This window comes from Diabrotica virgifera, chromosome 8 (genome assembly GCF_917563875.1).
Source record: "Diabrotica virgifera virgifera chromosome 8, PGI_DIABVI_V3a".
NCBI classification, from domain to species: domain Eukaryota; kingdom Metazoa; phylum Arthropoda; class Insecta; order Coleoptera; family Chrysomelidae; genus Diabrotica; species Diabrotica virgifera.
Window position 1 is genome coordinate 207,948,396 of NC_065450.1, and position 23,020 is coordinate 207,971,415.

The following is a 23,020-nucleotide window of genomic DNA, read 5'->3' on the forward strand; positions in this document are numbered from 1 at the left end:
TTGTCATTATTTTTAATAATTAAATAAGTAAAAAACTGCGCACATTCAAATATACTGAGTAAATAAGTATACAAAACTAGTCGTCGATCAAAGACGTTACGACTGCTGACGTCACAGACCGTAGCCTCGCTGCAGGGTACCGTTTTTCTAGCCTCCAAGAAAATCAACATTATGAACTCATTTATCTTAAAAAATATACATTTTTAAACAGTTTTATGATTGTTACGTTTTTATATACCTTGTAATCTATTGAATTTAACTATAATTAAAAATTAGTGAACATCCCTATTGGAGAACCATATCACTCAACAAAAAAAAAATGGAAAGAAATAACCGAGCTCTGGGCCTAAATGACCTGTTTCAAAGCTCTCTATATATATTTTTGATTTATCTTATTGACTGAATTTTGCAACAATCTGTCAGAAATCTTCTTCTTCTTCTTCTTCTTCTTCTTATACTTGTTGTAGATCTATCGACCTGTTGATCCCGACGTTGAAGTATTTTTTGAGAGGTAGACTGCCAGCTATCTCTCCACCTTTTTGGTGGTCTCTCCGGTGGACGCTTGCCTGCTGGTTTTCCTACTAGCGGAATTCATGATAGTCTGTGTTCCTCCATTCTTTTTACATGACTGAACCATTCTCTTCGTCTTTGCCTGCCCCATCTGACTACATCTTGCAAGCCACATTGTTCCCTGATAATGTTTCGTATTCTATCTCTTCTTGTCTTCCCTGCTATTGCTCTTAGTATCTTCATTTCGGCTGTTCGTAGCATGCTTTTGGTTTTATTGGTGTCTTCTCTTGATTCAATACGATAGGTCATAACAGGTCTGATGCAAGTTTTATAAATTCTAACTTTGCTGTCCATTCTCATATATGGGTTATTCCAGACCACATCTCTCAAACATCCGGACAAGACAGCGGCCTTGTTAATTTGTCCTCTTAGGTCTCTGGCTGGATCATGATAACTTGATAACTCTACACCTAGATATTTGAACTGGTTTAGCTGTTCTATGGGTTTCCCCTCTACCACGAGCTTGCATCTAATTGGGTCTTCCGCAACGGTAATGCATTTTGTTTTCTGCGTGGATATGTTCATGTTGAGTCGTCGACATGCTTGATAGAATCGATAAAGTTGTCTTTGTAGGTCATCCTCGTCCTCTGCAATCAGGGCTGCATCATCCGCATAGCACACTATACTGATTCTACTGTGGCCGAGTCTGTATCCTAGTTGTAGCGATTCCACATCTTCTATTATTTCATCCATTAGCATATTGAATAGAAATGGACCTGAGGCTATCTCCATGCCTGATTCCTCCTGGTGTTGGTCGTAGGGTGTCGTCTGTTTTAATTTTTGTCGTGTTGTTATTGTTCATTTGTTTTATGACTTCAACAATGTTTGCCGGTATCGTTTTTTGCTTCATTTTCTTTATTATATCGCTAAGTCTGACTCGGTCAAATGCTTTCGTTCGGTCTACGAAGAAAATATATGCAGGTTTGTTATATTCTATCGACTTCTCTTTCACTTGATTCATGACAAATGTTGCGTCTGTCGTTGACAGTGTTCTTTATCTGTGATTCCAATTTATCCTTGAGTATGCCTGTGAATAACTTCATTGTCGTATTTAAGAGAGTTATTCCTCTGTAGGTGTCCGGACATGATCTTTGTCCTTTCTTAAAAATCGGTATTTGTCAGAAATCACAAACAAAAATTGTTATACAAAAACCAGTTTTCTGTCTAGCTATATATTATAAATTTATGGATAAGGCGTGACCTATAAAATACTGTAGCCGTACCATATCACTGCAATATTGCCATTAGGTAATGAAAGCATACAAAAAATGACATTCTCTCACGGAAAGATTTATGGAATCCCGAATGTAAGCCGGGTGTCGGACAAGCAGCGACCGTCATCCGAAGATTCCTGCGGTCAGAAGTCCCGAATCCGTGCGAATCCTTTCCGAAAATCCTTCTGGTATGGATGTGTAAGCGAGAAAGATAAATGTTGGTCGTCGGCGGCGTAGAAGGCGGGCGGGAATCATTTAGAAAATTGGCCGAGTCGGCAGATTTGTTACTCGATATCCTTATCCTTCGTCCTTATCCAGGACGACGGAGCCGAATCACTGTCGTCGCGAGGATTCCTTCATGGAGGAGAAATCGGGATTAAAATTCCGGGAATAAAGTGCTTCTAATTTGAGGTAATTATTTACCAGACGACCAATTAGCTAACTTGGAGATGGATCGGCGTCTTAGCAAAAGTTCTTTTTTTAACGAAAAATTAAATGTATTATACAAAAGGGCAAAATTACACAAAGCAATGAATATTAATTAAAAAAATTATTTTCTTATAAAAGGTCTAACTGAACCCAGTTAAATTTATCGGCAAACAGAGGAGGAAAGTTGAAAATGAGACAGACAGTGTATCCGATTCGAAAAAATAAAACACATTATGTAGGTAATAGATACTATGTGCAACAGGTGTTGCAGTTTTCCTTTTCTTTTCACCTGTACGCCCATATTTTAAAAGAAATATTTTTTTGGCTTCTGTGTTTAGTGTCAAAGCTTTAACATCATAATAAAGTACACTGGATATGTGACATTTAGGGACAAATCTTCATTGATACAATTTTCTTTATTCTGTTAAAATTTCCTCGTTTTCTCTTATTATTTCCTCTAGTCTGGCTCTTATGTCTACTATAGTTGTGACTTTCAGGTATTAGCATGCCTAGATAATTATAGTTTTCCACTTTCTCAATTTTTTCACCACCAATGCTTAAGGTTTCATTATTATTGACGTTTTCACTAATTCCCATGTACAATACAATTTTTACTAAGTCCCAATACAAAAATCCCTTCAGATTTTTTAAATCGTGTTTTGAATTGAATTAAACATCGTTTAGAAATATTTTGTTTGTACATTGTTTTAGTTCCATAAAAGTTCTGTTGCAAGTATATATAGTATAATGGATTTCTACGGCTGTCGCCGCCTCTCCATACCCAGCTTCCAATTTTTTCTATCGTAACACATATCTTCATCTAATTGCCTCGAATCCATTGCCTCCTGAATATTGTTCATCCAGCTTCTCCGTGGTCGTCCTCTTTTTCTTCTCTCCGGTGGGACCCACTCTAATATTTTTCTCGGCCAGCGAATGTCATTCATTCTTTTAACGTGACCGAACCATGTCAGCTGTCTCTTTTCAATATCGTCTATTATAGTTTTTTCCACCTTCATATGTTTTCTAATTGTTTCATTTCTTACATGTTCTAACCTTGAGGCCTGACAACTTCTCAAAAAGTCCATTTCTGTACTAAGTAGCTTCTTTTTATTTCTTGCATTTATCTCCCAAACTTCTGCACCGTAGATTGTAGCGCTCTTCATATACTTTCATATATTCTTCTCTTTGTTTCCTTCCTGATATCTTTGTCCTATAAAATTGAATTGAGGGATCTAGTGATGCTTCTACCTTTATTGATCCTATGTTGTGTTTCATCTTCACTATTTCCTCGTTTGTTAAATATAGCCCCCAACTATTTTCATTGTTTCACACCAACAATATGTCCTTGTTCCAATGGTAGATTTTCAATGTCTTCGTTTCCCACTATGAAGTATTCTGACTTGTCCATATTTATTACTAATCCTGCTTGTTGGTAATGATCATTTAGCTTCCGTATCATATAGCTTAAGTCATCTTGATCTTGGGCTATAACAACTTGGTCGTCCGCAAAGTATAATTACTGTTAATAGGGAGTCGTCTCCCACTTTCAGTCCCATCGGTTTTACTGCTTTTGTCCACCTCTGTAAGGATTGGTCAAGGTATATTTTAAAGAGAGTGGGAGATAGACAACATCCTTGTTGGAGGCCTTTTGAAGTATTAAATGCCTCAGCGAAATTTTTGCCGTTTTTGATTCTGGTGTTAGTGGTCTCTTATAACATTTTAGTTGCTTGTGTGAGTTTTCCATCGATACCGATGTCTTTCATTGACTTCCATAGTTCTATTATGGGGGCACTATCATAGGCTTCGCTCGATAAGAGCGAAGTGGGTTTCCTGATTTCTCTGTATTCTTTTTTCTAGTGCTATTTTTAAAGTGAAGAGATTGTCTACGGTTGAACGTCCCACACGAAAACCAGTCCATATTTTATTAATTCAGGATTAATTCCTCCAGCCACAGGTGCTTTCCGGGATTTCATAGCTTTAATTGCTTTTATCTAGTTCTATTTCGTGTTCTCTCTGTATATCATTCTCTTTTTCATGTGTTCTTGTTATGTATTGTGGTCGTTTTTCTACTAATAATTCCTTAAAATGTTGTTCCCACTCGGTATCAGATATTCTCTTAATTGTGTGCCCACCTTTTTGCGATGTTCTGACATTATTTATCATCTTCCATGCTTCTGAACTCCTAGTTCCTCCTAATTGTTGACATATGTATTCACATTTTTTTATCCAGGTTGCGTTTTTTCTTTTAATCACTTCTCTTTTTACTTCTCTATTTAGGTCCCTGTATTGTTGCAAGTAACCAGTAAAAATTAAAATTGTAGGTAAACCATTTACGACTAGTAACAAAATCATGTAAACAGAAAACAATAGTATTAATTTCAAAGTTTTATCCGAAACAATTGCCCCGGCCGTGACCGTGTATTTCTTAACTTTTCCTATTAAAAACTTCACTGTATCGCAATAATTTTCTCCGTAGCTTTTCCATTAAACGGTTGCGGCTAAACCCCTCGACGGTTCCCGCCGCTGATAGGAGCGTCCCTGGTGCAGCGATGGGGAATCCATTCCGTAACGTAACTTTAAAATGTGGCCGTTTGAAAGTACACCGATATGGCCGGTTCCGGTGATTCCAACAAATGGCCTTCTTGCCTTCAGAGCTTCGGTTTTCTTTTATTTCGAAACGTGTTTCACGATTTAAGAACGGAATCTACCTTATAGACTTAGATGCGGTAAATGCTAGGTAATGGTCTTCTAAATTGTCATAATCACTCGTGGAATGGAGTATAGATAGTTCGTTATATTGAACTGATCAGTAAATGTTTGGGATTTTCTTCAAGAAGACTATTAGCTAGCACAACATATATTTTTTTTAACATCAAATTTATTTGCAATTTGTACTAATGATTACAATAAGTAAATTGATTAATTAAATTACAAAGGACTTGCAGGAGACTGTCCAGGCAGCGACCATAACCTATTAAATCATAATTTTAGTAACAAAATTATTTGTCACACACGGAACAAATGTGAACAGAAAGAGACCAAACAATGGAAGCAGCTAGAATTTCGGGATGACTGAAAGAAATCGTATGGAAGAACAAATATCTAAATACTGAAAGCAAAGTTAAACTATTTAAACAACAATACTACCTATTACAGCATATGCGGCAGAAACAAGACCAGACACAAATATAAGGTTACATACAAATCATGGGAACAGTTGAAATCTCAACTGGATCGCAACTAGATATACTAATAAGTATACAAGGCAAAACTCTACGTGACATAATAAGAAGTGAAGAAGACATTAGATTAGACAAAACTGTGGAATACAAGGCGGGTCAGACAGAGACGAAGGTATTGGAACAAATATACAGTGCGCTGGAATAAGTGTTACCCCCCCTTATTAACTTAATTATTTTTAGCACATAGACTTGAACAAGTCAATTTTTAAAATAATCATAGTATATTATAGCATCAATGTTTCGAACTTCACGCGATCCCTCTTCAGGTGACAGTGATAACTTTGATTTTTTTAAATGGGAAAGTACATCATGTGACACCTCATTTAATAGCTTTTGAAATACTGATTACAAAAATGTATAATACTTTTTCCTTTTTAAGAGCGTAGGCGCAAAATATCGTTCGAATTATTTTTAAACGCATTTATTTTTTTCGAATTCTGAGAAAACTAATAAAATTTTTGGAAAATTTAAACGTAGAATGAAATATTACAGTGCTATCGAGGGTCAAAAGTCCCTGAGAACTTCTATAATGATTATTTTAATAAGTCACGGGGGTGAAAAAAAGAGAAAATTTAGTCTGATTTTTAATTTCAAAGATATCATTCAAAAGAAACTTTTTGTTTATTCTAAGGGCCTTTAAGCTCTCGATAATCATTTAATCTTTCATTCTGCGTTTAAATTTTTCAAAAATATTTACTTATTAGTTTTCTCAGGATTCGAAAAAAATAAATTCTTTTAAAATAATTAGAACGAAATTTTGCGCATATGCCCTTAAAAAGGATTAAAATATTATACATTTTTGTAATCAGAATTTCAAAAGCTTTTAAATGAGGTGTCACATGATGTACTTTCCTATTTAAAAAAATCAAAGTTGTGCCTGTCACCTGAAGAGGGATCGCGTGAAGTTCGAAACATTGATGCTATAATATACTATGATATACAGCATATGAAAAAAGATAACATCACTGATGGAAATCTCCAAGTGGTTCGCTGTGTATACCATAATATTAAACAAAAAAAATCTTTATTTAATTTTAATTTTCTATACATTATGATTTAAGTGTTATGTTTATGAAATCTATCTATCAGTGTGTATCCTCCAATTTTGAGAATTTCAGCTGGTATGTTGTCAATACCTCGGCTTTATGATTCTTCAGTGCTTAAAAAAAAGTGACTTTAAAAAAATTATTTCTCGAAAACTAAAAATTATTTTTATTTATAATTGGAACATGTAAAAGTATAGTACTTAGTAGAGTACCATTTAGGATTTTGAAGTAACCCCCCACCCCACCTCCGTGGGGTGTCGTGTTTGGTACCATTCGATAGATTTTTTAAAAAAATTTTGAAACTGTATTTTGCAGTTTTTCAATCTGATGTTCATTTTGCGAAATATCGCGGGGTTTGTATTTAAAATTTTAAATTTACCCCCCATCCCTCTCCGTGGGGGGTCATGTTTAGTACAATTCGATAGATTTTTGAAAAATATTGAAGACTTATATTCTTGTTGGAGCTTTTACCACGCTGAGCAGATGAGTTGTGAATTATTTAATATTCTCTCATCTTAATTTCCTCGGCATCCTGTATGGTTTATACATTTTGAAAATCTCAGGAGGTGTAGCCAAAGAAAGTATTTCACCTGTTGTCAATCTGGTGGTATGGAGACGATATTTATTGTCGTTTTCTGTGCTACTTCGATTGATAACTTACTTTGTTTTTCGGTAGATGGCCCTAGTTCATCCGTGACATTTCTTTCTTTGCAATTCGGAAAGGCCCAAAGTGTGGTACGTGGAAGAATCTGAGAGAGGATGATATGGGACTACTGATGAGGGGGAAACAACCCCCGAAACCGGTATAGACTCTTCCTGCACTCTCAGATTTGACCATAGTATTATGCAGCTGTTGCATTTTCGTGTTGCAAAGAAATTGAAAATGTTTATACATTTTTAATTCATTTACTCTTTTGTTTGAGTATTAAGGAATCTTTCTTGTTGGAGCTTTTACCACGGTGAGCAGAAAATTCTCTTATCTTAATTTCCTCGGCATCCTGTATGATTTATACATTTTGAAAATCTCAGGAGGTGTAACCACAGAAAGTATTCCACCTGTTATTAATCTGGTAGTATGAAGACGATATTTATTGTCGTTTTCTGTGCTACTTCGGTTGATAACTTACTTTACTTATTTTTTAGTTTTTCGATCTGACGTTCATTTAGCGAAATATTCGCTTTTTTTTGTGAAACTTTTTGATTCACCCATTTCCTTACGCCCCGCTCTAATCGTCAGATCTTTGAAATATACACTCTTTTGCACGTACTTAACTTACCTTATTTTAATCTGACAATTTCGAGTATTTTTAAGGATAGATCTTTTTTTCGAGTCCCTGTGTATTGACATACACGGCGGAGACAAGACCTGACACATCTAAAACGAGACGACTACTAGAAACAACAGAGATCAAAATACTTCGACGAATATCAGGAAAAAGTCTGTTGGATAGGGAGAGAAGCGAAAACATAAGAAGAGCATGCAATGTAGAAGACAAATGGATGGGTGACAAAACGGAAACAGGAGTGGAACGAACACATTAGTAGAATGGCAGAGGATAGGATAGTACGAACAGCACGAGATAAGTCACCAAATGGATGAAGAAGTATTGGCAGACCAAGAAAAAGATGGTGCGATAATTCAAACAATTTAGGAGGCTAATCTTGAAGAAGAAATAGGCTTTAAAGCCTACTTACAAGGCTTGTACGTAGCTTGGACGTACAAGGTACATACAGGCTTTTAAAGCCTACGTACAAGAAAGAAGAAGAAAAAGATATACATAGGCCTCTTAATACCAAAAATAAATTGTGCCAAAGAATAATAAGTTTTGCAACTCTTAGGGCAGGTATCCACTATGTTCGCGTCCCTCTTGCGCTCCGCGCTCCTATAACTGCTCCACATAGTAGATACAGTCGGAAAAATGAAAGAATACCCATGAACGATCACATCAATCACTTATTTTGTATTTGCTGTCTTTTTCTTTAACAAACGTTTGTTATTTATAGAAAAAGACAGCAAATATAAAATAAGTGATTTATGTGATCGTTCATGGGTATTCCTCCATTTTCCGACTGTACGTTCACGCTTAGATTTGCCGCACAATCATAGGGAACAATAGAGGAAAGATAGAGAAAAGGGTAGAAAGATAGATTGATCTTACTAGGACAATAAAATATAAGGAATTGAACATCTTTTATTATGGAATATCTTCAATATTATTCCAGAGAATCCACCCTGTATGTAGTGTTGTTTTCTAAGTGACGTAGAGTAAAGTAATTTATGAGATTCCCCAGATTAGTCTTTTTTCGCAAACAAAGCGAATAAGTACTTTTTTTCGGTATGAAGCAAAGCTGCTTGACGTCCGCAGGCCGCTGGCTGCTATGCTACAAAATTCCTCGAGGTTACGTGTGAAAATCCTTTTTTGTGAAGACGCTAAAACACGTACGTGCAAAAATAATCCTCGAGCCTTTTTCAGGCACCGAGAGCTCGATGGATTAAGTAGCCAGATGCATACAGAGTGAAAAAAGAACAATGATAAATCTTAATAGGATTTGAATGCCCTGCTGTTACGTGGCTCCTCTCCAGAAGGTTAATTCTGAAGCATACATTAACATTGATTTTATTGATCTGGTAAAATTCGATTAGCAATGTTTCGATCAAGCTACGGAACAAATGACCATCTGCAGACTATAGACAAAGTGTCTTATTTAAACAATTATATATTTGGTTTTCCATGTAGTTATTAATCACCCTGTAGAATTCTGCATATTTTCCTAGTCTGGAGAATTTCACCGTCTATATATTATCTAAATGACATACCAAATGCAAATGCAGGTCATAAATGAAATCACATAAACTTACGTGCATAGAAATCGGCCCACTTAAAAATTTGGTCATTCTTGATGTCTCATATTTCCTAAACCTGTTGGCCGATTTAAGTGATTTTTTAGACATATAGCCTGATTCTTTAACCATACCACTGTAATAATATTGTTGCTAAACAGGTAAATTTTCATTGTATATAGGGTGTACCAATCAAACTGTGTTTTTTTATCAAAGTTCGGATCACCCTGTGGAATATTATTTATAAAATACTCAAATTAAAATCCAACTATAGCCTCAGGTTTTCTTAACATTCTGTTTTTTGATTCATTCGTTTATGGTGGATAATAAAAAAGTTAGGTACTTTAACAACTAGACATGTTCTTCATCAATACACGGTATTTTAAAATAGGTGCGACAAACTTTAATAGTGCAGTCACTGAAGGTTTCCACCTCCGATTTCTTTGAACCTTCATCGATTTTCATGAAAATTGGTGACTAATGAGAGGATACCTCAAGAAACAAAGGTGACATAATGCCAACTTGCGCATTTACCCTGGGGGTGGATGCCACCCCTTTTCTGGGGTGAAAATTATTTTATTAAATATAATACCATAAATCGATAGAGGGTCAAATTCTAATCAAAATTTGTTATAGTAAGTTATTAACATAAATCAATACTTTTTGAGTTATTAAAGATCAAATATTTTAATTTTTCGTAAAAAAAATCATGTTTTAAAGCTGTTTTTCACGTACGAGTATAACTCAAAAACTATTAGCTTTTACAAAAAAATTATTATTATCAAAATTAAAGACAATAAAAAATTGAATACACTGTTCACTCAAAGTACTAAATTAATGTTAATTCAAAGTGAGTTATGGATAATTGAATGTATATTTTTTTCGACGAGTACTCAAATCTAAGTATTCAAGCTTAAATAACGGGAAAACGATACATTTTATAAAATATACCTGCTAAACACTTATTAAAGTACTTCAAAATACCTAACAAATGAGCTCCAGAAGAAGTTAATAGCATTAAAATTAAGCAAGTTATGATGAAACTAAGAGAACCCTTTCGAATTTTTTAGGAAAAACTGAAAAATAAAACATACACGATTTCCACAAAAATTAAAATTTATAGTAATCCTTACAAAAATTTCTTTATACTAGAATAACTAATGATTTTAACAATTTTCACCGGTTTAGAATGCATATTCTTGAAAAAAAGATATAATTTAAAAAAATCAGAATTTTTAAAATTATCGTCATTTTCATTTTTTTTTTGATAATAATTATAAAAATACTTAATATACGTAAAAAATGATAAATCACCAAATTTCTGTTTTTTATGTATAAAATATTTTACCTTTTTTACCATTTCTGTAGGGTGAAAAATAACAGAGATAGAAACGTTTAAAGCTTAAATTTTGCTGTGAGAGCCATGTAACCGTGACCCTTTAATCTTTGATTTTTAAAAAAGTAAGGGGTTCAAAAGATTAAACTTAACGCGTTTTAATAGCCTTTGGAATTACCTTTCAAACCGTTTTTAGGTGAACCTGATATCGTAAAAATTAACGGAGTTATTAAAAAAACGATAACATTTTTTGGAAAAATTTTTAAAAGATAAAGTTTGAAAAATTTTTGAAGAATAAATTTTAATGCTTATAATTTAAGCATTTTCCCGTAATTTAAGCTTGCATACTTAGATTTGGGTACTCGCCGAAAAAAAAAATGTTATAAAATGCATCATTTTCCCGTAATTTAAGCTTGACTACTTAGATTTGGGTACTGGCCGAAAAAAATATGCATTCAATTAAATATAACTCACTTTTATTTAATATTAAAAGGTTTTTTTAGTAGGGAGGTTATTTAATTTTTTATTAGCTTCAATTTTGGTAATAATAATTTTTTTGTAAAAACTTATAGTTTTTGAGTTATCTATGAAAAATCGGTTAAAAACATGCATTTTTCTTACGAAAAATTAAAATTTTTGATATTTAATAACTCAAAAAGTTTTGATTTATTTTAATAACTTTATATTACAATTTTGCTTAGAATTTGTCCCCCATCTCAGTAGGTGGTTATTTTTAATAAAATAATTTTCACCCCGAGAAGGGGTGGCATCCGCCCCCAGGGTAAACCATGGCACAATGTCACCTTTGTTTCTTGAGATATCCTCTAACCACTCACCAATTTTCATGCAAATCGATGGAGGTTGAACGAAATCGGAGGTAATAACTCATATCCACCTTCAGTGACTCCACTTTAAGGGACAATTCTGCATGAAACAATAATGAGAGTTGGCTTTATAAACGGATGTCCACAAATGTTTCGTTTCCGAGATACGAGATGTTGAATTTTTTCTTACAAACTGACGATTTATTTATTGCTTTAAAAACAGTTGAGATATGCAAATGAAATTTGGTAGGTTGTAAGAGATAGTTATAGCGGATTTTTTTATATAAAATTAAGAATTTTATATTCACCATTAGCGTGCATACGGGTAATATGATCGGTCATATTACACGTATGCCCGCTAATAGTAAATATTAAACTCTTAACTATCTCTTAAAACCTACCAAATTTCATTGGCATATCTCAACCGGTTTTAAAGCAATAAAATAAATCGTCAGTTTGTAAGAAAAAATTCAACATCCCGTATCTCGGAAACGAACCACTTGCGGACATACGTTTAACAAGCCAACTGTCATTATTTTTTCATGCAGAATAATTGAGGCTATCAGCGCAAAAGTGGTGTAACCCCAGACTACTTACTTAGGAGATAATAAGGAATTAAAATTTGGGTAAACTGATTTTTAATTTAATTTTTTTGTAAACATTATTTCATTTGTTTTGTTTTTGATTTATAAAAAATACTTTAGAATCTACACTAACTGTATAGTTTTGTGTTAATTAAGCTAATAATTAGAAAAAAAAAATGTGGGTTACACCACTTCTGCACGTATCATATTTTGGTTGTATGTGAAATAATAAACAGGTTACACCACATGAGCACAAGTTTTATTAGGAAACAATGCAAATAGTACATAAGTTATGGTATTCTTCGTCTGACTCATAATGAAACACTTCATTCTGGACTCTTTTAAGGCTATTATAGAAAGTATGATGTACTGGCGGGATGAACTGTAACAATTCAAAAAGGTCTTTTTTATTTTTTTCAGCAATAGTTGGTTTTTCCAAAGCATCTAGTTGTACTACAGTTTCTGACTGCCTTTTCTTCACACTGACTTCGTCAAAGAGAACTTCTTCATTATTTGAGTATTTGTAGAAGATTGAAAATGGATGAAGTTTATGGAATTCTAACCACTGAATTTTCAACCACTCCACTTTGGTTTTACCAACTGAAATTCTTCGATTAGTTATATTTTTTTCTAGTGGTTTGGAAGAGAAAAAATCACTTGCAGTCAGTTGTATAACTTTGAATGTTTTTTTTTTCGAGCCGTTTTAATTACTTCAATCCAGTTATATGGTACATATATTTCCTTAAAGAATTTTTTATTTTTTTCTATTAGGCCAAAATCTTGGTCACAGGGTAGATATGAGTGTCCACTGACCAAAAATATATGATCTATTTCTTCAATAATGAACTCCGGATTAGAAACCACATACTGGCAAATCAATGACAACTTAATATTTCTATTTTGCCCCCCACACTGATCGGAGTACATGATTACTTTAACGAGGTTACACCACTCTTGCTCTATAGTTTTGCTTAATATGACCCGTGCAAAAACAAATTTTTTTAGCGCCATCCGTTGATGGGTATTAAAAGGTGGCTTACACTACTGTTGTATTGAAGATTATAATGTAACGAATGTATTTTACACCAAAACAGCATTTTGCAAAAATGTGGGTTACACCACTTTTGCGCTGATAGCTTCAATTGTCCCTTAAAGTTTGTCGCATTTATTTAGAAACACCGTGTATTGATGAAGAAAATGTCTAGTTGTTAAAGTACCTAACTTTTTTATTGTCCAACATAAATGAATGAATCAAGACACAGAATGTTGAGAAAACCTGAGGCTATAGTTGGGTTTTAATTTCAATATTTTATAAATGCTAGAATATTCCACAGGGTGATGCGAAATTTGAGAAAACAAACACAGTTTGATTGGTACACCCGGTATACAATGAAAATTTACCTGTTTAGCAACAATATTATTACAGTGATATTGTTAAAGAATCAGACTATAACATGTTCAAAAAATCACTTAAATCGACCAACAGGTTTAGGAAATATGAGACATCAAAAATGACCAAATTTTTAACTGGTCCGATTTCTATACATGTAAGTTTATTATGGGACCAAAATTAGTTTGATTGAACCTAACTTACCTTAGTACAAATCTGCACATAAAAAAAGTTACAGCCCTTTGATGTTACAAAATGAAAATCGATTTTTTCCAATATGTCGAAAACTATTATAGATTTTTTATTGAAAATGGACATGTGGTATTCTTATAACAGGAACATCCTAAAAAAATAATAGTGAAATTTGTGCACCTAATAAAAATTTTATGGGGGTTTTGTTCCCCTAAACTTCCCCAAACTTTTGTGTACGTTCCAATTAAATTATTATTGTGGTGCCATTAGTTAAACAACAGTTATTTATGAAACAGCGACAGCGGCGCGAGTGTTACATCGCGTAAGTTCGCAAAAAGTACCTCACGCACAGTTTCGTACAATATTTTATCTACGATAAACAAATAAAAAAAAAACTGTAACTCTTCGTCACTGGAATTAATTTCTATTCTACAATTTTTAGAACTTTGACATTTAAAAATTTTAACTTCTTTCAAACCACAAAACTGTCAAAACTTTTGTTGTAATTTATTGCTCACATGTCATCACCATGACAACGCGAAAGTTAAGGATATTTGATTATATGAAAGTGTGCCAAAAAACAGTGCGAAAAAGTAAATCCCATTTAACATACATTGTTACTTCACGCACACTTTAAATCCTTCACGCACTGCTATCTATAATGACAGTTTTCACAAACTAAAAACTATACATGAGATAGAGTAGATAATAGTTATTTATGAAACAGTTCGTAAAGTATGCTTTTTGCAAATGCATGCGATGTTTAGAGCACGAGCGACAGCGGGGCGAGTGCTATACATCGCGTATGGTATTAATACAAGATTGCTATTTAGGGTGGCAGTGAGTAAAATTAAAATAGCTATGATGGCAACTAACGTTTTGGACATGGTACATGAAGAAGAAGATATATGTATCAATTTAAATATTTCATAACCGTTTGTAGTTACATTTACATGGAGATATGACTGTCTTACTTATAATCTGTATGTCACTTGGGATTACAGTAGATGGAATTGATTGAACAAATACTTTTAAAATAAATTTTATGTTTGTCGAAACTTTCATAAACATACAACGTCGAAAGCTTTTCAATCTGCTAGTCTTTCATTGTAAAACAATGTATGTCCGAAGTCATTGCGAGACGCTAAGATCAGTATATTTTTATCTGATTTAGAAGAAGAAAGCCTCGGTTATACTCAACTTGGCAAATATGTCCGAAATAAAATGGGAAATGTTTACACTCACGACGTGCAAACACTGGAAAACGTCATACAAGTACAAATCTATTTCTATTTTATTTTTAGTAGTCCGGATATTCTACTGACCGCGCCACGTACTGAGATATTGAACCTTGTGCATTCGCCTACGGAGACGTTTTCCTCACGATGGATTTTATTACGGCTTATATTAAAGAGCGCGCTTTGTAAAAGTGTAGCAATTTACATGATATTTACATAATGGTTCGTTTTAAAAATGGTAAGTGATGTACTTGAAGCAATTGCATTGTTCAGATTGCATCTCAATTATTCTGATATAATTTTCTTGGTTTCTTGGGAAATATAAAACTGCGGTAGACAAGAATTGCGATTTGATATCTAGGGCTTGACATTCTTTCAGAAAAAGAACTGAGTAAGGTGAAAACTATAAAACTGTTTCTTGGCTTACTTGTTCACAGGCACAGGTTCAAGGGCACAAGACAGATCTGAATGGAAGGGCGTAGCCAGACAGTCAAAGACACATCCAGGGTTATGATGTCAAAAGAAGAAGAAATTTGAATAAAAAAAAAATATTGAGATCAAAAACCTTAACAAGGTATAGGTATGGAATAGTCAAAGCAAAACTTTAGAGGAACAGCATGATCACAACAAAATCATGTACAATTCAAAAAACTGATAAGTGATCAAGTAGAATTACCAGTAACGAACTAGGCGACGAATCGAGGACAGAATCCAGGTATTAGCGAAATAAACACTGTAGAAATAGTAAACAATGAAAATCAAATAACAAACAAAAGTAAAAAAAATCAGCATTGGAACTTGGAATATTAGAAGTCTAGCTGGTAGAGAAATTGAACTTGTTATGGAGTTCAAGCAGACTAATCTGAGACTACTTGCACTAACTGGAGTAAAGAAAAAAGGGACGGGAGAGATGATTATTAATGATTGTACGTTAATGTACAGTGGAGTCGACAGTTCAAGGTGGGCACAAGCGGGTGTAGGATGCCTAGTTAACAAGGATTTTGTTAATAATATAAAAAGTTGGGAAGCAATTAATTTAAACAAGCCTATGATTCAATAGATAGAACAATTCTGCCTAATATATTGGAAGAATTTGGCATACCATCAAAATTAATACGACTAGTGCAAATGACAATGACAGAAACAGAAGCACAAGTATGTATTCAAGGACAGATCACTGATGCGTTTACGATAACGCAAGGACTGAAACAAGGCGACGGACTGGCTCCAACGCTTTTTAATCTTGTTCTTGAATATGTAATTAGACGGTTGACGGTAAGCGGAAATAACATACTTACAAACAAACTTACCCAATTAGCAGCATACGCGGATGATATAAACATAATGAGCAGAACAATGAATGCAGCGGAAGAAACCTACGTTGAGTTGAAACAGAGTGCAGAAGCAGTAGGGCTAGCAATAAACACAAATAAAACAAAACTACTCATACAAACCAGATCAAATAGACCGGCGCAACAACACTTTATTGACGATATAGAACATGTGAATAGATTCACGTACCTAGGAATGGATCTGGTTGCAAGCAATGAAGAAGAACCGGAAATAAATAGAAGGCTTGTGCTGGCAAATAAAGACTATTTTGCGATGGGCCACATATTCAAATCGCGAGACGTACACCGGAAAACAAAACTCCGGGTATATAAAACAATAATCAGGCCCATAGTAAGTTATGGCTGCGAAACATGGGTGGTGACACAAAAATCTGCCAATGCATTAGATGTGTTTGAAAGAAAAGTATTACGTAGGATACTGGGCCCAATAAGTGAAAATAACAACTGGCGAATTAGGTATAATAGAGAAATATACGAGCAATATAGCAAACCAACTCTAGCACAACACACTAAACTGCAGAGATTACGGTGGGCAGGGCACGTGGTCCGCATGCATGAGAGTAGAATCCCCAGAAAATTGCTGAATGCAAGAATGCAGGGAAGAAGACCTGTTGGAAGACCTAAAAAGAGATGGGAAGACGAAGTCGATGAGGATGCCAGGAACTTTCTGGGAACGCGTTCATGGAAAAGAACAGCGGTAAATCGAAATGATTGGAGAAGCTTATTGAAGGAGGCCAAGGCTCGATTTGGGCTGTAGTGCCATTGGATGGATGGGAAGCAATTAATGAACGATTAATGACAATAACAACCGACCTAGACGGAGAGAACATTTGGACTATTATAATTGCTTATGGTCCTAATGAAAATGATAGTAAGAAAAACAAAGATGAGTTTTGGGGTAAGCTGCAGGAAATATATGAAAACAGTACTAGTCCAATCCTGATAGTATGTGATTTAAATGCAAGGGTTGGTAAGGAAGCCCAAAAAAGCAATGACGTCATATGTAAATTTGGAGAGACTACAAAAATATTAACGGTGATATATTAATGGATTTTTGCAGATTAAACTGTCTAGTTATAATGAATACTTTCTTTCAGCATAAAGCTATACATAAATATAACCGTGTAGTTCCAAGTCGGAATGAAAAATCTATTATTGATTACATCATAATAGAGAAAATTCACAAAATAAAATTCAAGATGTGAAAGTGACTAGAAATTCAGAATTAGGAAGCGACCATTTTCTAGTTGTTGGAAAAATAAAAGAGAAAGAACAGAACACAAATAATACTAGAAATGCAAATATACAAGAAAAAAGATCTGTAAGAACACATAAATTAGCCAACATTGAAGTGAGAAACAAGTTCAACAAAACCACTGACGAAAATTTCAAAGAAAAATGGATACAAAGAAAAACGATTGAACAACAGTGGAAATTATTCAAAGATACTATTTCCAATGCTGCTGGTGAAATTTGCGGATATACAATTAGTGGTGGGTCAAAAAAAAGGACTAGCTGGTGGAGCGAAGAGATAAAAATAGCTGTGAAAGAAAAGAAAGTAGCATGGAGAGCTTATCTAGAAAATAACAGTTCACATATTTATCAGAAATACAAAGAAGCAAGGAAGCTTGTGACAGAAAAAGTTAAAAAAGCTAACTCAGAAGAGTGGGAGAGATTTGGAGAAAAGATGCACAAAGTGGTTTCCGACCGGGGCACAGCGTTCAAGATCATATCTTTACTATAAGACAAATAACAGAAAAATTCCTTAATTTTGACAAAGATATATACATGTGTTTCATAGACATGGAAAAAGCCTTTGACAAGATACCCAGACATCACAATTGGAAAGCGCTTGAACAGTTCGATGTTGGAGTAGAACTAATTGATGCAGTAAAATCTATGTACTGGAAGAGTTGGAACATTGTGCGAGCTTTAAACTGTGAATCAAACAAATTTGCTACTACAAAAGGAGTAAGGCAAGGTGGAGTTTTGAGCCCACTGCTATTCATTATATAGTTATAGTCAAAGCCCGAATTTCAGGCACTCCTAGGTTTGACTAGGCAATCCTCAGGTCTGACTGACGGTCTTAGTCAAAGCCCGAAATAAATTACAGTTTCGGCCTTTGACTAGTCAAACCTAGGAGAGACTAAGTTGGTCAGGCAAAGGTCGAAATTTAATTTTATGAAATCGGAGTTTGACTAGTCAAACCCCGATTAGCTGTTAAAATGCCGTAATTTGTTAGATTAGGTTTAAAAAAACGTCATTTTTTAATTTTAGTGTTTATTATTTTTATTTGGTCCTAATTAAAATTAAAAAATTTGTAAATGTATAAACATTCTCAATTTCTGTGCAAAACTAAAATGCAGCAGCTGCATAATACTCTGGTTAAAGCGGAGAGTGCAGGAAGAGTCTATACCGGTTTCGGAGATCTTTTTCCCCTCATCAGTAAACCCATATCCTCTTCTCTCCGCTTTAACCATTTACCATAGCTTAGGGCCTTCCCGAATTGCAAAGAAAGAAATGTCACGGATGAACTAGGTTATGACTTATAAATTGTGAAAGTCTCAGGAGGCGTAACCAAAGAAAGTATTCCACCTGTTGTCAATCTGGTCGTACGGAGGCGATATTTATTGTCGTTTTCTGCGCTGCTTCGATTGATAACTTAGTTTGTTTAAAAAATTTGTGTTTATTTTCACTTGTTAAGGCATTATCGCAATTAGAGTTGCACAATACGTTAGACTTTTTACACTTACATAATTTTGAAGAGCATTTCTTATGACAATAGCATTTTATAAAGCCTTGTCCTCCAAATTCAGAATCTTTTTGTTGTTCTGAAGCTATTTTCTTGTGGCATTTTTACAATTTTAACTATTTATAATGGGAAATAAGCCACAATATTATTAAAAAATGATTTTTATTAACGTTTCGACGCCCAAATCGGGTGCCGTTGTCAAAATACAAAATACTACTAACATAAACAAAAATGTTGTTGCTTAGTAAAAAAATTCTTCTAATAATTTATTTAATTTTACTCATTTATATCGATTTGGGCGTCGAAACGTTAATAAAAATCATTTTTTAATAATATTGTGGCTTATTTCCCATTATAAATAGTTAAAATCCGAATCTTTTGTACTAATTTCTCTCATAGACAGCTTAACGTCTGAAACATCTTCGAAATTAAGAGAATTCTCTTTGCATTCTCTTATTTGATTTCTTGAAAAAAAGTGTGTTTACTGTTCCGTATTTCATACCAACTCTATATAAACCGTTAATTTTTTTATCTTGTATGATACAAACATTTTTTCGAGCAGCTCCTTTGGCTCTGTCAAAGCTGGAGGTAGATATTGTTGCCGTTTTTTCGATCGGAATTGGAGGACATTTTTTTCACTTAATTGTCTCATGGCATTAGCCTGGGCATGAAGACCTTCCACCGCCTTTACTTTATTTTTTTTTTATTTTTTCTGTCTGTGTACAATGCATGCATGTAACTTTTCTTTCAAAACCTTCATAGTATGCACCTAGTGTTCTGTCAGCGCACACAACATGTACCACCTGATTACAAATTATGCAAGTATGTGCGTCAGAGCTCCCCTTTTGGCAAATACAACAAACCACATCTAAGGAAGTAATCTGAATTTTTTGACAATTTTCTTTCTCTCCTAGTGACGACGGTCCAAGGGCTTCGTTAGTATTATGATGATCCTAAGATTTTTCTCCGATTGCAATATCTTTTTTCACAGTTGACGATGACATTCCTATTCCATTTGTTTGTGCTAGAATAAAATTCATATACTTAGTCAAATCAAATTACGTGTAAATAATAATCAAACTCCGTTCGCTCCACTCAGACGCATTTTGACAGATTCAGACTAGAAAAAGATTAAAATAAAGGAAAGGCGATTGAAGGTATTCATGCCCAGGCTAATTATATCAAACAATTAAGTGAAAATAAAAAATTCCTCATAATTCGATCGGAAAAACTGTAACAATATCTATCCCCAGCTTTGATAGAGCCAAAGGAGATGCTCGAAATATTTTGGGTATAATACAAGATAAAACAATTGACGGTTTATATAGAGTTTTTACGAAATAAGGAACAATAAACACACTTTTTTCAAGAAATCAAATAGGAGAATGCAAAGGGAATTTTCTTAATTTCGAAGATGTCCAGGCTGTCTCTAAGAGAAATTAGTACAAAAGATTCTAAATTTGGAGGACAAGACTTTATAAAATGCTACTGCAATAAGAAATGCTCTTCAAAATTATGTAAGAGTAAAAGATCTAACGTATTGTGCAACTATAAATGCCATAATGCCTCAACATATGAGAATAAACACTATTTTTTTATTTTAATTACGACAATATAAAAATAATAAACATTAAAATTAAAAAATTACGTTTTATTAAACCTAATCTAACAAATTACGACAGTTTAATAGCTGATCGGGGTTTGACTAGTCAAACCCCGATTTCATAAAATTAAATTTCGAGCTTTGCCTGACCACCTTAGTCTCTCCTAGGTTTGACTAGTCAAAGGCCGAAACTGCAATTTATTTCGGGCTTTGACTAAGACCATCAGTCAGTCCTGAGGATTGCCTAGTCAAACCTAGGAGTGCCTGAAATTCGGGCTTTGACTATAACATATATATGAATGAAGTAATAGAAAAATGTAGTAGAGAGTGCCGAAAATTGGATTTAGGTTACCATCGTTTAAAAGGTATAACTCTAAGTGAATGTGTATTTGCAGACGCCATTGCATTGATAGCAAGCTCAGAGAAATCTTTACAAAACAACCTAAATATATGGACGAGAGAACTTGCAGACAAAGGAACCAAAAAAAATTTAGCAAAGACCAAAACTCTACTTATATCCAAGACACCGAGAGAAATACATATAAATCTAGATGAAAATTTAGTAGAACAAATGGAGGTATTTGAATATTTAGGAACTATAATAGATGGAAAAGGAAAAATGCAAAAAGAGCTGAACAACAAAATTGCTAAAAAATCACGACTATATCACTCCCTGAATTCAGTTTTCATTAGCAAAAGAGAAATTAGCAAGAAGACAAAAGTGTCAGTATATAAGACAATATACCTCCCTACTTTGCTATATGGAAGTGAAACATGGACGATAACTGAACGGGAGAAGAGCAAGATACAATTTTCCGAAATTAAGTATTTACTAAGAGTAGAAGGAGGTACGCCAATGGACAAGGTAAAAAATGAAACGATAAGAAGCAACCTAGATGTTGAGAGTGCCAACAAAGCAATAGAAAGATCACAACTAAAATGGTTTGGTCACTTAAATAGGTTAGATCGACATAGGCAAGTCAAGGTAGTTTAGGAAGCAAAGGGAAGTGGTACAAGGAGAAGAGGAAGACCGTGTCAACAATGGAACGATGCTGTGGGAAAATCACTACAAAGCAGAAACCTCACATGGGAGGAAGCCAAGAAAAGGACATCCAACAGGAAACTTTGGAGAGATATGATTAGGAACTAAAAACAGATTTCTCGACACCTCACGGTAAAAGAAAACCGGATTATATAGATAATTTAAGAGATAATTAAGCGTTTCCAAACTTTTGGTGAACTCTGTATATGAAACTTTTATGTAAGTTTCATATTTCTTTCCCATCTCTTTTCTACAGTGCCACAGTTTTTCAATAAAGTAAGCAAATAAACTGAAGCGATGCTAAGCATGCCATTATTTCAATCTCTTCTTAAAGACGGTTACATTTTTCCGCAAAAGCGGCTTCCTTTAATATTATTTTGAAAACACTATGCTCAAAAATACGATTGTTGGAATATGTAGAAACATATAGAGGATTATTAAAGAGAACGGAAGTGAACGCCGGCGCTTATATTTCAAAAATGTAATAAAAGAAAAGTCCCCTGCGATTTTCTCGTAGTATTAAACATAGAAAATTGTCTCTTATTTCGACCACAAAGACATTCTCCACTTTAGCAGTCCGAAAAACACCATTCTGGACGTTTGTGATTTATGGGGGAGAGCAGCGCGGATTCTCGAGGAAAAAAATAATAAAATTATGAAGATTTAATGACCTGGAAGTTATAAATGAGCGTTGCAACACCCGTTCATTCAGAAACGAAGTATATATAATATAAAACAGCAAAACAAGTGATCGTAAAAAACAGGGGTCGAGGTTCAATCGAGGAAAATAAGAATGTTAAACGGTGTAATATTTCTTTGCATTTCGAAGACAATCGGCCTAATAAATATGGACCATTTGACATATTGACATAAAAAAACTTCTAACTATCTTCTGAAAAATTCCTAGATAGATTCTGACTGCAAGAAAAATTATACCAATAGTGGTATGATACTATCGACATCCGCCTAACAGTAGCGAAAATGCCGGAGTCCACGTTGTAAACCAGCATGTATGCCGGGCTGAGCTAAGCTACAAGCATTAACCCGCCGGCGCCGGTCGAAGAACTTAACTTGCAACTACATTCTAAACGAACTTCACTTGATGAGTTCAGGAATAGAACTCTTCAACTTCCCAAACTTGACGGCTCCTACTAGACTGCCCTACAGCTCAAACGTGACTTCTTGACGGCTCAAACTTGACTACTTAACGGCTCAAACTAGACTGACTTTTTCGGTCTCCACAACTCAATCCTTCAGAAACCAAATGCCCCTTCCAAAATCATTCGATCTCCCCATCAGTAATCCTCAACCACCAATCATAGACTTAAGGCACTTACTCAATGAAAATCTTAAATAATAGGAAA

The 23,020-nt window shown here is 34.3% G+C and overlaps 2 protein-coding genes across 3 annotated transcripts in view; one reads left to right on the plus strand and one right to left on the minus strand.

The window, feature by feature from the left end:
• Positions 1-23,020, plus strand: part of LOC114331049 (uncharacterized) — a 527,814-nt gene that overhangs the window by 455,752 nt on the left and 49,042 nt on the right. The gene's annotated exons all lie outside the window — the stretch shown is intronic.
• LOC114331039 (RWD domain-containing protein 2A) overlaps positions 1-23,020 on the minus strand; it is a 515,824-nt gene that overhangs the window by 433,503 nt on the left and 59,301 nt on the right. Inside the window, exon 2 of one of the 2 annotated variants that reach the window (XM_050659333.1) lies at positions 13,682-13,820. The exons of the other annotated variant lie outside the window; for it this stretch is intronic. The gene's annotated coding sequence lies outside the window, so the exon portion shown is untranslated. The remainder of the gene's footprint in view (positions 1-13,681; positions 13,821-23,020) is intronic. 2 annotated transcript variants of the gene reach the window in all.